Genomic DNA, 17752 nt, shown 5'->3' with positions numbered 1-17752 from the left:
CACAAGCACACACCTACCTTTGTTGCCTGCAGATGCCTCCTTGGCTGTCCCCAAACGGTATCAAACCAACACCCACGGGAAGCTGTAAGCATAGAGGACATGCCTGCACCCCATTGGACTTACCTGTGTGGGTTAAATCCGGGTTATTTGACAACCTATGGCGGTGATGGTTCTGCTCAGGCAGAGCAGTGCTGATGCTCCTCATAAAGCTGTCGCTGCTGTGAAGGTTCTAGGTGACATCACAAATCCCTATGGTTACATACACAACAAAGCTGGGTTGTTGTTGTTTACACTCTGCAAGGCCTGTGGAAGTGAGTGACATCATAGCACTGTAGTTCTGAGGGTTCAAGATGGATGCAACAATCTCCTGTTGCTTCTATGAAGGCCGTAATAGACGACATCACCAAACAGCTCCATAGTCACATACACAGCAAAGGAGAGATGTTGTTTACACCTAGTGATGTCAGTGGTATTGAGTGACATCACAGCACAGTGCTAAGGCTCCTGGGCCTGGACACAGCAGCGGCTGCAATATCTCAACGGAGAATACGTTTATATCTATGTGTGTGTGTGCGCATATATATATATATATATATATATATATATATATATATATATATTCTCCGCCGAAATCACTTTTAAACCCATTTCCACCTTTTTTTCCCTTCTCTTCCTCTTACTTTTTTTTCACGTTTTTTTACGTTTTTCTCCTTTTCGCCTCTTTTCTGGGCGTATTATTCTTCTTTTTCTTCTTTTTTTTCGTCTAATGCATACCCCATCAGTGCAGCAATGCTTATTCAATACCGCCAGCAGATGGAGACACTGGGGGATCATTTTCTAAGGATTTATACTGATTTTTCCTGTCTGAATTTGTCGCACAGAAAGTTGCAGGCCAAATATGTGTGACATTTCTGCGACTTTAGCTTCTAGAGCATTTTTACAACATTATACATAGGTGCTGAATACATAAAAAGCGACTGTTCAGCGACAGACAAGTCGCATCGGCTGAAAGTAGGCCAGAATGTCAGTCCATGTTGGAGCAGGTTTAGATACAGTCTAAAGCATAGATCTCAAAGTCTGTGCACAGAATTTAGCAAGGGCCTCGCACCTTCTGATGCATCAGGTAGGTGCACAATAGCATAGCCTAACCCTCTGTACTTTGGTCTATATTGATGCGGGACATAGACAGCCAGCTGATGACCAATCCATTAGTGCAATGGATGGCTGGAAGCATTTGTCTTTGCCTTTGCAATACCACAGAAGCAATGCATGGTCAATGTACAGCAATGACACACCTGTGTGAACAGCCAGGAGACCCCCCCCCCCCCCCATGTTATGTTACATAGTTACATAGTTAGTACGGTCGAAAAAAGACATATGTCCATCAAGTTCAACCAGGGAATTAAGGGGTAGGGGTGTGGCGCGATATTGGGGAAGGGATGAGATTTTATATTTCTTCATAAGCATTAATCTTATTTTGTCAATTAGGAACATTCAGCACCCACCCGCTATCAAGGCAGCTGCCTATCATGTCATGCCCTACCTGCACAGGTGTGCTGGCTACTCAAATGATCCAATTAAGGAGGCCATTTAGTCAGCAGCAGCAGAAGTCCTGTGCCTGGACGCTCCAACAGGGGCCAGACACAAGCAGAAGCAGAAGCAGCAGAAGCAGCAGCAGCACCACCTTTTGTTTTTTGGCTGCAGCAGCAGCAAGGCCCACAGGGCTGGCTAGCTGGCTAGCCAGCAAGCAGGTAGCAATGAAAGTAGGAATCTTTCTTTTTAACCCTGTAAGGGGGTGGTGCACTGTACCCGAAGATACTGCCATATCGGGTCAATGCATAGGGCGACGGAAGCAAGCTTCGAAATCGGCCCCCGTTCTCAAAAATCCATTTAATATATGGTCCCCAGATAGGGGACGTATCAGATATTAAACTGATAAGAACAGATTTTTTTTTAAGTTTCCCTCAGAACTAAATCATAGTTCTAAGATCTTATGTGAACTAGATTTTTGTGCTCATCATCAGGTAACTTTTTTATTTATTTCCAAAATAAAACAAATTAAAACAACATAACTAACAACAAAAACTCAAATAAACCTTATTCCAAAATCAAACCCTTTCTCCAAGCAAAAACTCCCAAATAATCAATTAATCCGAATTGAAGAGCTCCACTCTTCAAAGCTTTTTTAACTGGAACTGCCAACCATGGCGACACTTGGTAGGTCGCCATGAAGCGTCCCACATCAGGCTTTAAGGACTGCAATACTTTTTCCCTCGCAGTTTCAAGTCGAGTGTTCACTTTTATTTTAAATTTTAGTAAATCTTGCACAAATACTTCTCTTTCTTCCTTTGGGGCTTGGTCCAGCACCTCGCCCAAAAAACCAACAAAATATTCACCAAGAAATCTTTTCTTCAATTCCTCTGTTGGCTCCCCTTCAGAAGCCTCACTCCCACTTTCTTCTTCTTTTTTCTTCCTCTTCAACTTTACTTCACTTTCAAACTCCATAGCCACAGATTTTTCTGGGCAGTTTTTAGAGTAATGCCCAGTCTTCTTATTAATTTCTGGTTCATCTTGCAGCAAACCCACATCTTCTCTCTTCTTTTTCTTCTTTGGACAATTTGCGTACAAATGTCCACTTTGGTTACACAAATTACATTTACCCCTCAGGGTACACGACTCTGTTCCATGTCCTTCCTTCTGGCATTTATAACACCATAGATACGTACATTCATCTTTCAGGTGTCCATATTGTCTGCACTTACGGCAGAAATTCTGCATTCCAGCAAAAAACAGGTCCCCATTTATGGAACCTATCTTGAAACGGGAAGGAGGAAACACTGTTCCCCCTCCCGCCTCCTCCCTAAATTTTACTTTAAACTTCCATTTTGTTGTCCAAACCCCATACTGGTTAAATACTTTACCCAAAGGCACAATCTCTTCACAAAACTGGTCCAAAAAAACAACTATGTCCTCCTCAGGGATATATGGACTATACATTCTTACAGTTTATATTTTTTCTTTCCCTGGAAAATGGGGAATAACTTCCACGCCTTCCCAGATTACATGAGTCTTAGAGGCATCCACTTTCTTACAAAATGAATCACAATCTTCATCAGAGACAAAGATTATGTCATAACACCCCCTCTTGGGGAATTCCAGCATAGAAAGAATCTGTACCTTGGATACGTGCAGAAGTCCAAACAGCATGTCCTCCACTACAAAAGAAAGTCCTCTTCCTCTCTTAGCAGAGTCCTTCAGCAGGATGCGAACGCCATTTTTAATCCTCCCGAAAAAGGGCATCTCCTCTTCTCTGGTTCCAGGCATCTCCGGTTCTTCTGCCATCTTGTAGAAAATCACGTCCAACAGGAACAAAAGACACTCCCCCACAGAATGTGGGCAGTGAAAGGGGATCGCTCCCCGTTGTCCGGGGACTAGGCCGGCTCCCCAATTGCAGCAAGGGGGTGAAGTCCCTCCGTTAGGAAGGACGATCCCCCAAGGCCAAGGAGCCGGGTACCCCAGACACCCTCTGGCCAGACCAAGTGAGCCGAAACTACACTTGATCTTAGCCAAAAGGCCGAGAAGCGATAACCGTGAAAGGGGCGGGCCCAACAAGGTCCCCTTCATGGGCACTATCACTGCTTGCTGTCAGGGAGGCTGCCAGACAATTTTCCATGCACACTCTGGGCTGGGGGGCAGTCAACCACCAGTACACACAGCAGAACCTAAACCCATACCATTATTGCTAAGCAGCAAGACAGGGGCCCATTGCACTCCCACGGGGCCTTTTTAAATGCAATCCATAACCCGGATTTGCCAGGAACCCTTCTTACTCCTCCTACTTGCATGTGACACTGGGCTTAGGATCTGCATAGGAAACACACACACAAGCACACACCTACCTTTGTTGCCTGCAGATGCCTCCTTGGCTGTCCCCAAACGGTATCAAACCAACACCCACGGGAAGCTGTAAGCATAGAGGACATGCCTGCACCCCATTGGACTTACCTGTGTGGGTTAAATCCGGGTTATTTGACAACCTATGGCGGTGATGGTTCTGCTCAGGCAGAGCAGTGCTGATGCTCCTCATAAAGCTGTCGCTGCTGTGAAGGTTCTAGGTGACATCACAAATCCCTATGGTTACATACACAACAAAGCTGGGTTGTTGTTGTTTACACTCTGCAAGGCCTGTGGAAGTGAGTGACATCATAGCACTGTAGTTCTGAGGGTTCAAGATGGATGCAACAATCTCCTGTTGCTTCTATGAAGGCCGTAATAGACGACATCACCAAACAGCTCCATAGTCACATACACAGCAAAGGAGAGATGTTGTTTACACCTAGTGATGTCAGTGGTATTGAGTGACATCACAGCACAGTGCTAAGGCTCCTGGGCCTGGACACAGCAGCGGCTGCAATATCTCAACGGAGAATACGTTTATATCTATGTGTGTGTGTGCGCATATATATATATATATATATATATATATATATATATATATATATATATATTCTCCGCCGAAATCACTTTTAAACCCATTTCCACCTTTTTTTCCCTTCTCTTCCTCTTACTTTTTTTTCACGTTTTTTTACGTTTTTCTCCTTTTCGCCTCTTTTCTGGGCGTATTATTCTTCTTTTTCTTCTTTTTTTTCGTCTAATGCATACCCCATCAGTGCAGCAATGCTTATTCAATACCGCCAGCAGATGGAGACACTGGGGGATCATTTTCTAAGGATTTAGACTGATTTTTCCTGTCTGAATTTGTCGCACAGAAAGTTGCAGGCCAAATATGTGTGACATTTCTGCGACTTTAGCTTCTAGAGCATTTTTACAACATTATACATAGGTGCTGAATACATAAAAAGCGACTGTTCAGCGACAGACAAGTCGCATCGGCTGAAAGTAGGCCAGAATGTCAGTCCATGTTGGAGCAGGTTTAGATACAGTCTAAAGCATAGATCTCAAAGTCTGTGCACAGAATTTAGCAAGGGCCTCGCACCTTCTGATGCATCAGGTAGGTGCACAATAGCATAGCCTAACCCTCTGTACTTTGGTCTATATTGATGCGGGACATAGACAGCCAGCTGATGACCAATCCATTAGTGCAATGGATGGCTGGAAGCATTTGTCTTTGCCTTTGCAATACCACAGAAGCAATGCATGGTCAATGTACAGCAATGACACACCTGTGTGAACAGCCAGGAGACCCCCCCCCCCCCATGTTATGTTACATAGTTACATAGTTAGTACGGTCGAAAAAAGACATATGTCCATCAAGTTCAACCAGGGAATTAAGGGGTAGGGGTGTGGCGCGATATTGGGGAAGGGATGAGATTTTATATTTCTTCATAAGCATTAATCTTATTTTGTCAATTAGGAACATTCAGCACCCACCCGCTATCAAGGCAGCTGCCTATCATGTCATGCCCTACCTGCACAGGTGTGCTGGCTACTCAAATGATCCAATTAAGGAGGCCATTTAGTCAGCAGCAGCAGAAGTCCTGTGCCTGGACGCTCCAACAGGGGCCAGACACAAGCAGAAGCAGAAGCAGCAGAAGCAGCAGCAGCACCACCTTTTGTTTTTTGGCTGCAGCAGCAGCAAGGCCCACAGGGCTGGCTAGCTGGCTAGCCAGCAAGCAGGTAGCAATGAAAGTAGGAATCTTTCTTTTTAACCCTGTAAGGGGGTGGTGCACTGTACCCGAAGATACTGCCATATCGGGTCAATGCATAGGGCGACGGAAGCAAGCTTCGAAATCGGCCCCCGTTCTCAAAAATCCATTTAATATATGGTCCCCAGATAGGGGACGTATCAGATATTAAACTGATAAGAACAGATACTACACTTGATCTTAGCCAAAAGGCCGAGAAGCGATAACCGTGAAAGGGGCGGGCCCAACAAGGTCCCCTTCATGGGCACTATCACTGCTTGCTGTCAGGGAGGCTGCCAGACAATTTTCCATGCACACTCTGGGCTGGGGGGCAGTCAACCACCAGTACACACAGCAGAACCTAAACCCATACCATTATTGCTAAGCAGCAAGACAGGGGCCCATTGCACTCCCACGGGGCCTTTTTAAATGCAATCCATAACCCGGATTTGCCAGGAACCCTTCTTACTCCTCCTACTTGCATGTGACACTGGGCTTAGGATCTGCATAGGAAACACACACACAAGCACACACCTACCTTTGTTGCCTGCAGATGCCTCCTTGGCTGTCCCCAAACGGTATCAAACCAACACCCACGGGAAGCTGTAAGCATAGAGGACATGCCTGCACCCCATTGGACTTACCTGTGTGGGTTAAATCCGGGTTATTTGACAACCTATGGCGGTGATGGTTCTGCTCAGGCAGAGCAGTGCTGATGCTCCTCATAAAGCTGTCGCTGCTGTGAAGGTTCTAGCTGACATCACAAATCCCTATGGTTACATACACAACAAAGCTGGGTTGTTGTTGTTTACACTCTGCAAGGCCTGTGGAAGTGAGTGACATCATAGCACTGTAGTTCTGAGGGTTCAAGATGGATGCAACAATCTCCTGTTGCTTCTATGAAGGCCGTAATAGACGACATCACCAAACAGCTCCATAGTCACATACACAGCAAAGGAGAGATGTTGTTTACACCTAGTGATGTCAGTGGTATTGAGTGACATCACAGCACAGTGCTAAGGCTCCTGGGCCTGGACACAGCAGCGGCTGCAATATCTCAACGGAGAATACGTTTATATCTATGTGTGTGTGTGCGCATATATATATATATATATATATATATATATATATATATATATATATTTCTCCGCCGAAATCACTTTTAAACCCATTTCCACCTTTTTTTCCCTTCTCTTCCTCTTACTTTTTTTTCACGTTTTTTTACGTTTTTCTCCTTTTCGCCTCTTTTCTGGGCGTATTATTCTTCTTTTTCTTCTTTTTTTTCGTCTAATGCATACCCCATCAGTGCAGCAATGCTTATTCAATACCGCCAGCAGATGGAGACACTGGGGGATCATTTTCTAAGGATTTATACTGATTTTTCCTGTCTGAATTTGTCGCACAGAAAGTTGCAGGCCAAATATGTGTGACATTTCTGCGACTTTAGCTTCTAGAGCATTTTTACAACATTATACATAGGTGCTGAATACATAAAAAGCGACTGTTCAGCGACAGACAAGTCGCATCGGCTGAAAGTAGGCCAGAATGTCAGTCCATGTTGGAGCAGGTTTAGATACAGTCTAAAGCATAGATCTCAAAGTCTGTGCACAGAATTTAGCAAGGGCCTCGCACCTTCTGATGCATCAGGTAGGTGCACAATAGCATAGCCTAACCCTCTGTACTTTGGTCTATATTGATGCGGGACATAGACAGCCAGCTGATGACCAATCCATTAGTGCAATGGATGGCTGGAAGCATTTGTCTTTGCCTTTGCAATACCACAGAAGCAATGCATGGTCAATGTACAGCAATGACACACCTGTGTGAACAGCCAGGAGACCCCCCCCCATGTTATGTTACATAGTTACATAGTTAGTACGGTCGAAAAAAGACATATGTCCATCAAGTTCAACCAGGGAATTAAGGGGTAGGGGTGTGGCGCGATATTGGGGAAGGGATGAGATTTTATATTTCTTCATAAGCATTAATCTTATTTTGTCAATTAGGAACATTCAGCACCCACCCGCTATCAAGGCAGCTGCCTATCATGTCATGCCCTACCTGCACAGGTGTGCTGGCTACTCAAATGATCCAATTAAGGAGGCCATTTAGTCAGCAGCAGCAGAAGTCCTGTGCCTGGACGCTCCAACAGGGGCCAGACACAAGCAGAAGCAGAAGCAGCAGAAGCAGCAGCAGCACCACCTTTTGTTTTTTGGCTGCAGCAGCAGCAAGGCCCACAGGGCTGGCTAGCTGGCTAGCCAGCAAGCAGGTAGCAATGAAAGTAGGAATCTTTCTTTTTAACCCTGTAAGGGGGTGGTGCACTGTACCCGAAGATACTGCCATATCGGGTCAATGCATAGGGCGACGGAAGCAAGCTTCGAAATCGGCCCCCGTTCTCAAAAATCCATTTAATATATGGTCCCCAGATAGGGGACGTATCAGATATTAAACTGATAAGAACAGATACTACACTTGATCTTAGCCAAAAGGCCGAGAAGCGATAACCGTGAAAGGGGCGGGCCCAACAAGGTCCCCTTCATGGGCACTATCACTGCTTGCTGTCAGGGAGGCTGCCAGACAATTTTCCATGCACACTCTGGGCTGGGGGGCAGTCAACCACCAGTACACACAGCAGAACCTAAACCCATACCATTATTGCTAAGCAGCAAGACAGGGGCCCATTGCACTCCCACGGGGCCTTTTTAAATGCAATCCATAACCCGGATTTGCCAGGAACCCTTCTTACTCCTCCTACTTGCATGTGACACTGGGCTTAGGATCTGCATAGGAAACACACACACAAGCACACACCTACCTTTGTTGCCTGCAGATGCCTCCTTGGCTGTCCCCAAACGGTATCAAACCAACACCCACGGGAAGCTGTAAGCATAGAGGACATGCCTGCACCCCATTGGACTTACCTGTGTGGGTTAAATCCGGGTTATTTGACAACCTATGGCGGTGATGGTTCTGCTCAGGCAGAGCAGTGCTGATGCTCCTCATAAAGCTGTCGCTGCTGTGAAGGTTCTAGGTGACATCACAAATCCCTATGGTTACATACACAACAAAGCTGGGTTGTTGTTGTTTACACTCTGCAAGGCCTGTGGAAGTGAGTGACATCATAGCACTGTAGTTCTGAGGGTTCAAGATGGATGCAACAATCTCCTGTTGCTTCTATGAAGGCCGTAATAGACGACATCACCAAACAGCTCCATAGTCACATACACAGCAAAGGAGAGATGTTGTTTACACCTAGTGATGTCAGTGGTATTGAGTGACATCACAGCACAGTGCTAAGGCTCCTGGGCCTGGACACAGCAGCGGCTGCAATATCTCAACGGAGAATACGTTTATATCTATGTGTGTGTGTGCGCATATATATATATATATATATATATATATATATATTTCTCCGCCGAAATCACTTTTAAACCCATTTCCACCTTTTTTTCCCTTCTCTTCCTCTTACTTTTTTTTCACGTTTTTTTACGTTTTTCTCCTTTTCGCCTCTTTTCTGGGCGTATTATTCTTCTTTTTCTTCTTTTTTTTCGTCTAATGCATACCCCATCAGTGCAGCAATGCTTATTCAATACCGCCAGCAGATGGAGACACTGGGGGATCATTTTCTAAGGATTTATACTGATTTTTCCTGTCTGAATTTGTCGCACAGAAAGTTGCAGGCCAAATATGTGTGACATTTCTGCGACTTTAGCTTCTAGAGCATTTTTACAACATTATACATAGGTGCTGAATACATAAAAAGCGACTGTTCAGCGACAGACAAGTCGCATCGGCTGAAAGTAGGCCAGAATGTCAGTCCATGTTGGAGCAGGTTTAGATACAGTCTAAAGCATAGATCTCAAAGTCTGTGCACAGAATTTAGCAAGGGCCTCGCACCTTCTGATGCATCAGGTAGGTGCACAATAGCATAGCCTAACCCTCTGTACTTTGGTCTATATTGATGCGGGACATAGACAGCCAGCTGATGACCAATCCATTAGTGCAATGGATGGCTGGAAGCATTTGTCTTTGCCTTTGCAATACCACAGAAGCAATGCATGGTCAATGTACAGCAATGACACACCTGTGTGAACAGCCAGGAGACCCCCCCCCCCCCCCCATGTTATGTTACATAGTTACATAGTTAGTACGGTCGAAAAAAGACATATGTCCATCAAGTTCAACCAGGGAATTAAGGGGTAGGGGTGTGGCGCGATATTGGGGAAGGGATGAGATTTTATATTTCTTCATAAGCATTAATCTTATTTTGTCAATTAGGAACATTCAGCACCCACCCGCTATCAAGGCAGCTGCCTATCATGTCATGCCCTACCTGCACAGGTGTGCTGGCTACTCAAATGATCCAATTAAGGAGGCCATTTAGTCAGCAGCAGCAGAAGTCCTGTGCCTGGACGCTCCAACAGGGGCCAGACACAAGCAGAAGCAGAAGCAGCAGAAGCAGCAGCAGCACCACCTTTTGTTTTTTGGCTGCAGCAGCAGCAAGGCCCACAGGGCTGGCTAGCTGGCTAGCCAGCAAGCAGGTAGCAATGAAAGTAGGAATCTTTCTTTTTAACCCTGTAAGGGGGTGGTGCACTGTACCCGAAGATACTGCCATATCGGGTCAATGCATAGGGCGACGGAAGCAAGCTTCGAAATCGGCCCCCGTTCTCAAAAATCCATTTAATATATGGTCCCCAGATAGGGGACGTATCAGATATTAAACTGATAAGAACAGATTTTTTTTTTTTTTTTTTTTTTATCTAAAGCCGAGGAACGTGCTTTCGATTCACCCAAAGTGCAAGAAAAAGTGCAAACGTGTTACACTAAAAAAACGTGCACAAAGGATGCGGTCTATCGCAAGCCCTTCTCCGATAGGAGAGAGGCCCCCCAACAAACCTTACCCTTCGCCTCCGGACCAAAAGGTACCTGCGAGGTTCCAGGTTCGATGTCCCTTTTCGCCGAAGCTACTAGGGGACCACAAATGCTCCCGGCATCCCCCTTGGCGTTAGCCAAGGTATCTGCCCGCAGAGCCGATTACGGTAGGTACCCTGCCAAAGCAGGAGTACCCGGGGTGTTTGCAGGGAGGTGCGGAACCTAATGGCCACACACACCTCCCCTAGACCGCCAGGAGGGACACCCAGAAGGGCTACCACATCCTGACAAATCCTGTGAACACACAACACACAAAAAGTGACACAGTGAGACAAAAAATAAATAAATAAGTGAATGTGTGCAGATATACTGCCCGGACATCCGGCCGGATCTATAAAAATTTCTCTGATCCTAGCCAGAAGGCCGGGAATCAAGAGGTGAGTGCCACAAGGTGAAGAGATTATGGTGCCCGTGCTTCAACTCAGTGAGTCTATTCTCCCAGTGAGTTCCGGCACCTCGGGGTCACCACTCCCCGAGGCACAAAAGTACCTCGGCTCTAGACCCTCTCAGCCTCATGGCGAGACCCGGAGGGAACAGGTCACATCGGGGCAGCCGTTGAGCTGATTCCTCAGAACCAGCCCCGGAAAGCCCTGGTACACCTGCATCCTCCATGCAGCACCCATCCCCACCAGCATGAAAACTGATAAGAACAGATACTACACTTGATCTTAGCCAAAAGGCCGAGAAGCGATAACCGTGAAAGGGGCGGGCCCAACAAGGTCCCCTTCATGGGCACTATCACTGCTTGCTGTCAGGGAGGCTGCCAGACAATTTTCCATGCACACTCTGGGCTGGGGGGCAGTCAACCACCAGTACACACAGCAGAACCTAAACCCATACCATTATTGCTAAGCAGCAAGACAGGGGCCCATTGCACTCCCACGGGGCCTTTTTAAATGCAATCCATAACCCGGATTTGCCAGGAACCCTTCTTACTCCTCCTACTTGCATGTGACACTGGGCTTAGGATCTGCATAGGAAACACACACACAAGCACACACCTACCTTTGTTGCCTGCAGATGCCTCCTTGGCTGTCCCCAAACGGTATCAAACCAACACCCACGGGAAGCTGTAAGCATAGAGGACATGCCTGCACCCCATTGGACTTACCTGTGTGGGTTAAATCCGGGTTATTTGACAACCTATGGCGGTGATGGTTCTGCTCAGGCAGAGCAGTGCTGATGCTCCTCATAAAGCTGTCGCTGCTGTGAAGGTTCTAGGTGACATCACAAATCCCTATGGTTACATACACAACAAAGCTGGGTTGTTGTTGTTTACACTCTGCAAGGCCTGTGGAAGTGAGTGACATCATAGCACTGTAGTTCTGAGGGTTCAAGATGGATGCAACAATCTCCTGTTGCTTCTATGAAGGCCGTAATAGACGACATCACCAAACAGCTCCATAGTCACATACACAGCAAAGGAGAGATGTTGTTTACACCTAGTGATGTCAGTGGTATTGAGTGACATCACAGCACAGTGCTAAGGCTCCTGGGCCTGGACACAGCAGCGGCTGCAATATCTCAACGGAGAATACGTTTATATCTATGTGTGTGTGTGCGCATATATATATATATATATATATATATATATATATATATATATATATATTTCTCCGCCGAAATCACTTTTAAACCCATTTCCACCTTTTTTTCCCTTCTCTTCCTCTTACTTTTTTTTCACGTTTTTTTACGTTTTTCTCCTTTTCGCCTCTTTTCTGGGCGTATTATTCTTCTTTTTCTTCTTTTTTTTCGTCTAATGCATACCCCATCAGTGCAGCAATGCTTATTCAATACCGCCAGCAGATGGAGACACTGGGGGATCATTTTCTAAGGATTTAGACTGATTTTTCCTGTCTGAATTTGTCGCACAGAAAGTTGCAGGCCAAATATGTGTGACATTTCTGCGACTTTAGCTTCTAGAGCATTTTTACAACATTATACATAGGTGCTGAATACATAAAAAGCGACTGTTCAGCGACAGACAAGTCGCATCGGCTGAAAGTAGGCCAGAATGTCAGTCCATGTTGGAGCAGGTTTAGATACAGTCTAAAGCATAGATCTCAAAGTCTGTGCACAGAATTTAGCAAGGGCCTCGCACCTTCTGATGCATCAGGTAGGTGCACAATAGCATAGCCTAACCCTCTGTACTTTGGTCTATATTGATGCGGGACATAGACAGCCAGCTGATGACCAATCCATTAGTGCAATGGATGGCTGGAAGCATTTGTCTTTGCCTTTGCAATACCACAGAAGCAATGCATGGTCAATGTACAGCAATGACACACCTGTGTGAACAGCCAGGAGACCCCCCCCCCCCCCATGTTATGTTACATAGTTACATAGTTAGTACGGTCGAAAAAAGACATATGTCCATCAAGTTCAACCAGGGAATTAAGGGGTAGGGGTGTGGCGCGATATTGGGGAAGGGATGAGATTTTATATTTCTTCATAAGCATTAATCTTATTTTGTCAATTAGGAACATTCAGCACCCACCCGCTATCAAGGCAGCTGCCTATCATGTCATGCCCTACCTGCACAGGTGTGCTGGCTACTCAAATGATCCAATTAAGGAGGCCATTTAGTCAGCAGCAGCAGAAGTCCTGTGCCTGGACGCTCCAACAGGGGCCAGACACAAGCAGAAGCAGAAGCAGCAGAAGCAGCACCACCTTTTGTTTTTTGGCTGCAGCAGCAGCAAGGCCCACAGGGCTGGCTAGCTGGCTAGCCAGCAAGCAGGTAGCAATGAAAGTAGGAATCTTTCTTTTTAACCCTGTAAGGGGGTGGTGCACTGTACCCGAAGATACTGCCATATCGGGTCAATGCATAGGGCGACGGAAGCAAGCTTCGAAATCGGCCCCCGTTCTCAAAAATCCATTTAATATATGGTCCCCAGATAGGGGACGTATCAGATATTAAACTGATAAGAACAGATACTACACTTGATCTTAGCCAAAAGGCCGAGAAGCGATAACCGTGAAAGGGGCGGGCCCAACAAGGTCCCCTTCATGGGCACTATCACTGCTTGCTGTCAGGGAGGCTGCCAGACAATTTTCCATGCACACTCTGGGCTGGGGGGCAGTCAACCACCAGTACACACAGCAGAACCTAAACCCATACCATTATTGCTAAGCAGCAAGACAGGGGCCCATTGCACTCCCACGGGGCCTTTTTAAATGCAATCCATAACCCGGATTTGCCAGGAACCCTTCTTACTCCTCCTACTTGCATGTGACACTGGGCTTAGGATCTGCATAGGAAACACACACACAAGCACACACCTACCTTTGTTGCCTGCAGATGCCTCCTTGGCTGTCCCCAAACGGTATCAAACCAACACCCACGGGAAGCTGTAAGCATAGAGGACATGCCTGCACCCCATTGGACTTACCTGTGTGGGTTAAATCCGGGTTATTTGACAACCTATGGCGGTGATGGTTCTGCTCAGGCAGAGCAGTGCTGATGCTCCTCATAAAGCTGTCGCTGCTGTGAAGGTTCTAGGTGACATCACAAATCCCTATGGTTACATACACAACAAAGCTGGGTTGTTGTTGTTTACACTCTGCAAGGCCTGTGGAAGTGAGTGACATCATAGCACTGTAGTTCTGAGGGTTCAAGATGGATGCAACAATCTCCTGTTGCTTCTATGAAGGCCGTAATAGACGACATCACCAAACAGCTCCATAGTCACATACACAGCAAAGGAGAGATGTTGTTTACACCTAGTGATGTCAGTGGTATTGAGTGACATCACAGCACAGTGCTAAGGCTCCTGGGCCTGGACACAGCAGCGGCTGCAATATCTCAACGGAGAATACGTTTATATCTATGTGTGTGTGTGCGCATATATATATATATATATATATATATATATATATATATATATATATATTTCTCCGCCGAAATCACTTTTAAACCCATTTCCACCTTTTTTTCCCTTCTCTTCCTCTTACTTTTTTTTCACGTTTTTTTACGTTTTTCTCCTTTTCGCCTCTTTTCTGGGCGTATTATTCTTCTTTTTCTTCTTTTTTTTCGTCTAATGCATACCCCATCAGTGCAGCAATGCTTATTCAATACCGCCAGCAGATGGAGACACTGGGGGATCATTTTCTAAGGATTTAGACTGATTTTTCCTGTCTGAATTTGTCGCACAGAAAGTTGCAGGCCAAATATGTGTGACATTTCTGCGACTTTAGCTTCTAGAGCATTTTTACAACATTATACATAGGTGCTGAATACATAAAAAGCGACTGTTCAGCGACAGACAAGTCGCATCGGCTGAAAGTAGGCCAGAATGTCAGTCCATGTTGGAGCAGGTTTAGATACAGTCTAAAGCATAGATCTCAAAGTCTGTGCACAGAATTTAGCAAGGGCCTCGCACCTTCTGATGCATCAGGTAGGTGCACAATAGCATAGCCTAACCCTCTGTACTTTGGTCTATATTGATGCGGGACATAGACAGCCAGCTGATGACCAATCCATTAGTGCAATGGATGGCTGGAAGCATTTGTCTTTGCCTTTGCAATACCACAGAAGCAATGCATGGTCAATGTACAGCAATGACACACCTGTGTGAACAGCCAGGAGACCCCCCCCCCCCCATGTTATGTTACATAGTTACATAGTTAGTACGGTCGAAAAAAGACATATGTCCATCAAGTTCAACCAGGGAATTAAGGGGTAGGGGTGTGGCGCGATATTGGGGAAGGGATGAGATTTTATATTTCTTCATAAGCATTAATCTTATTTTGTCAATTAGGAACATTCAGCACCCACCCGCTATCAAGGCAGCTGCCTATCATGTCATGCCCTACCTGCACAGGTGTGCTGGCTACTCAAATGATCCAATTAAGGAGGCCATTTAGTCAGCAGCAGCAGAAGTCCTGTGCCTGGACGCTCCAACAGGGGCCAGACACAAGCAGAAGCAGAAGCAGCAGAAGCAGCAGCAGCACCACCTTTTGTTTTTTGGCTGCAGCAGCAGCAAGGCCCACAGGGCTGGCTAGCTGGCTAGCCAGCAAGCAGGTAGCAATGAAAGTAGGAATCTTTCTTTTTAACCCTGTAAGGGGGTGGTGCACTGTACCCGAAGATACTGCCATATCGGGTCAATGCATAGGGCGACGGAAGCAAGCTTCGAAATCGGCCCCCGTTCTCAAAAATCCATTTAATATATGGTCCCCAGATAGGGGACGTATCAGATATTAAACTGATAAGAACAGATACTACACTTGATCTTAGCCAAAAGGCCGAGAAGCGATAACCGTGAAAGGGGCGGGCCCAACAAGGTCCCCTTCATGGGCACTATCACTGCTTGCTGTCAGGGAGGCTGCCAGACAATTTTCCATGCACACTCTGGGCTGGGGGGCAGTCAACCACCAGTACACACAGCAGAACCTAAACCCATACCATTATTGCTAAGCAGCAAGACAGGGGCCCATTGCACTCCCACGGGGCCTTTTTAAATGCAATCCATAACCCGGATTTGCCAGGAACCCTTCTTACTCCTCCTACTTGCATGTGACACTGGGCTTAGGATCTGCATAGGAAACACACACACAAGCACACACCTACCTTTGTTGCCTGCAGATGCCTCCTTGGCTGTCCCCAAACGGTATCAAACCAACACCCACGGGAAGCTGTAAGCATAGAGGACATGCCTGCACCCCATTGGACTTACCTGTGTGGGTTAAATCCGGGTTATTTGACAACCTATGGCGGTGATGGTTCTGCTCAGGCAGAGCAGTGCTGATGCTCCTCATAAAGCTGTCGCTGCTGTGAAGGTTCTAGCTGACATCACAAATCCCTATGGTTACATACACAACAAAGCTGGGTTGTTGTTGTTTACACTCTGCAAGGCCTGTGGAAGTGAGTGACATCATAGCACTGTAGTTCTGAGGGTTCAAGATGGATGCAACAATCTCCTGTTGCTTCTATGAAGGCCGTAATAGACGACATCACCAAACAGCTCCATAGTCACATACACAGCAAAGGAGAGATGTTGTTTACACCTAGTGATGTCAGTGGTATTGAGTGACATCACAGCACAGTGCTAAGGCTTCTGGGCCTGGACACAGCAGCGGCTGCAATATCTCAACGGAGAATACGTTTATATCTATGTGTGTGTGTGCGCATATATATATATATATATATATATATATATATATATATATATATATTTCTCCGCCGAAATCACTTTTAAACCCATTTCCACCTTTTTTTCCCTTCTCTTCCTCTTACTTTTTTTTCACGTTTTTTTACGTTTTTCTCCTTTTCGCCTCTTTTCTGGGCGTATTATTCTTCTTTTTCTTCTTTTTTTTCGTCTAATGCATACCCCATCAGTGCAGCAATGCTTATTCAATACCGCCAGCAGATGGAGACACTGGGGGATCATTTTCTAAGGATTTATACTGATTTTTCCTGTCTGAATTTGTCGCACAGAAAGTTGCAGGCCAAATATGTGTGACATTTCTGCGACTTTAGCTTCTAGAGCATTTTTACAACATTATACATAGGTGCTGAATACATAAAAAGCGACTGTTCAGCGACAGACAAGTCGCATCGGCTGAAAGTAGGCCAGAATGTCAGTCCATGTTGGAGCAGGTTTAGATACAGTCTAAAGCATAGATCTCAAAGTCTGTGCACAGAATTTAGCAAGGGCCTCGCACCTTCTGATGCATCAGGTAGGTGCACAATAGCATAGCCTAACCCTCTGTACTTTGGTCTATATTGATGCGGGACATAGACAGCCAGCTGATGACCAATCCATTAGTGCAATGGATGGCTGGAAGCATTTGTCTTTGCCTTTGCAATACCACAGAAGCAATGCATGGTCAATGTACAGCAATGACACACCTGTGTGAACAGCCAGGAGACCCCCCCCCATGTTATGTTACATAGTTACATAGTTAGTACGGTCGAAAAAAGACATATGTCCATCAAGTTCAACCAGGGAATTAAGGGGTAGGGGTGTGGCGCGATATTGGGGAAGGGATGAGATTTTATATTTCTTCATAAGCATTAATCTTATTTTGTCAATTAGGAACATTCAGCACCCACCCGCTATCAAGGCAGCTGCCTATCATGTCATGCCCTACCTGCACAGGTGTGCTGGCTACTCAAATGATCCAATTAAGGAGGCCATTTAGTCAGCAGCAGCAGAAGTCCTGTGCCTGGACGCTCC

At 45.9% G+C, this 17752-nt stretch overlaps 6 non-coding genes and 1 pseudogene across 6 annotated transcripts; all 7 read right to left on the bottom strand.

Moving 5' to 3' along the window:
- Nucleotides 1-1793: 1793 nt before the first annotated feature.
- Nucleotides 1794-1981, bottom strand: LOC130330696 (U2 spliceosomal RNA). Its single transcript, XR_008873802.1, has one exon. It is a non-coding gene; the product is annotated as a U2 spliceosomal RNA (small nuclear RNA).
- A 3698-nt stretch (nucleotides 1982-5679) lies between these two features.
- LOC130330695 (U2 spliceosomal RNA) lies at nucleotides 5680-5870 on the bottom strand. The gene has a single exon (XR_008873801.1). It is a non-coding gene; the product is annotated as a U2 spliceosomal RNA (small nuclear RNA).
- Nucleotides 5871-7956: 2086 nt separating this feature from the next.
- Nucleotides 7957-8147, bottom strand: LOC130330694 (U2 spliceosomal RNA). Its single transcript, XR_008873800.1, has one exon. It is a non-coding gene; the product is annotated as a U2 spliceosomal RNA (small nuclear RNA).
- Nucleotides 8148-10228: 2081 nt separating this feature from the next.
- On the bottom strand, nucleotides 10229-10416 carry LOC130330691 (U2 spliceosomal RNA). The gene has a single exon (XR_008873798.1). It is a non-coding gene; the product is annotated as a U2 spliceosomal RNA (small nuclear RNA).
- A 693-nt stretch (nucleotides 10417-11109) lies between these two features.
- Nucleotides 11110-11269, bottom strand: LOC130330692 (U2 spliceosomal RNA; annotated as a pseudogene).
- Nucleotides 11270-13356: 2087 nt separating this feature from the next.
- On the bottom strand, nucleotides 13357-13547 carry LOC130330693 (U2 spliceosomal RNA). Its single transcript, XR_008873799.1, has one exon. It is a non-coding gene; the product is annotated as a U2 spliceosomal RNA (small nuclear RNA).
- Nucleotides 13548-15639: 2092 nt separating this feature from the next.
- On the bottom strand, nucleotides 15640-15830 carry LOC130330690 (U2 spliceosomal RNA). Its single transcript, XR_008873797.1, has one exon. It is a non-coding gene; the product is annotated as a U2 spliceosomal RNA (small nuclear RNA).
- Nucleotides 15831-17752: the final 1922 nt, after the last annotated feature.

The sequence above is a fragment of the Hyla sarda genome, unplaced genomic scaffold, assembly GCF_029499605.1.
Source record: "Hyla sarda isolate aHylSar1 unplaced genomic scaffold, aHylSar1.hap1 scaffold_3394, whole genome shotgun sequence".
Taxonomy (NCBI): Eukaryota; Metazoa; Chordata; class Amphibia; order Anura; family Hylidae; genus Hyla; species Hyla sarda.
The sequence above is the reverse complement of the archived record's forward strand: the minus strand, read 5'-3'. Positions and strand labels throughout refer to the sequence as shown.